Source organism: Arachis hypogaea, chromosome 2 (assembly GCF_003086295.3).
Source record: "Arachis hypogaea cultivar Tifrunner chromosome 2, arahy.Tifrunner.gnm2.J5K5, whole genome shotgun sequence".
NCBI classification, from domain to species: Eukaryota; Viridiplantae; Streptophyta; class Magnoliopsida; order Fabales; family Fabaceae; genus Arachis; species Arachis hypogaea.
In genome coordinates, this window is record NC_092037.1 from 80,887,327 (window position 1) to 80,888,370 (window position 1,044).

Below are 1,044 nucleotides of genomic sequence, written 5' to 3' on the forward strand. Positions count from 1 at the left end.
AAGCTTCTTCCTCAGATGAAGCTTCCTTAGTACTGCTTAGTGCATTTTGCATTCCAGACAGACTTTGAGAAATCATATTGACTTGTTGGGTCAATATTTTGTTCTGAGCCAATATAGCATTCAGAGTGTCAATCTCAAGAACTCCTTTCTTCTGACTAGTCCCATTGTTCACAGGATTTCTTTCAGAAGTGTACATGAATTGGTTATTTGCAACCATTTCAATCAGTTCTTGAGCCTCAGTAGGCGTCTTCTTCAGATGAAGAGATCCTCCAGAAGAGCTATCCAAGGACATCTTGGACAGTTCAGAGAGACCATCATAGAAAATACCTATGATGCTCCATTCAGAAAGCATATCAGTGGGACACTTTCTGATCAATTGTTTGTATCTTTCCCAAGCTTCATAGAGGGATTCTCCTTCCTTCTGTCTGAAAGTTTGGACTTCCACTCTGAGCTTACTCAATTTTTGAGGTGGGAAGAACTTTGCCAAGAAGGCATTGACTAGCTTTTCCCAAGAGTCCAGGCTTTCTTTAGGTTGAGAGTCCAACCATGTTCTAGCTCTGTCTCTTACAGCAAAAGGGAATAGCATCAGTCTGTAGACCTCAGGGTCAACCCCATTAGTCTTGACTGTGTCACAGATTTGCAAGAACTCAGCTAAAAACTGATGAGGATCTTCCAATGGAAGTCCATGGAACTTGCAATTCTGTTGCATTAGAGAAACTAATTGAGGCTTAAGCTCAAAGTTGTTTGCTCCAATGGCAGGGATAGAGATGCTTCTCCCATAGAAGTCGGGAGTAGGTGCAGTAAAGTCACCCAGCACCTTCCTTGCATTGTTGGCATTGTTGTTGTTTTCGGCTGCCATGTGTTCCTTCTTTGAAGAATTCGGTTAGGTGCTCTAAGAAAGTTGTGCTTTGGCTTCTCTAGCTTTCTCTTCAAGGTCCTTTCAGGTTCAGGATCTGCCTCAACAAGAATGCCTTTGTCTTTGCTCCTGCTCATATAGAGATAGGAACAAGAAATGTGGAATCCCTATGTTACAGTATAGAGATT

The 1,044-nt window shown here is 42.0% G+C and overlaps 1 non-coding gene across 1 annotated transcript; it reads left to right on the forward strand.

Annotated features, from left to right (window-relative positions):
- Window positions 1-346: 346 nt before the first annotated feature.
- On the forward strand, window positions 347-454 carry LOC140181029 (small nucleolar RNA R71). The gene has a single exon (XR_011875532.1). It is a non-coding gene; the product is annotated as a small nucleolar RNA R71 (small nucleolar RNA).
- Window positions 455-1,044: the final 590 nt, after the last annotated feature.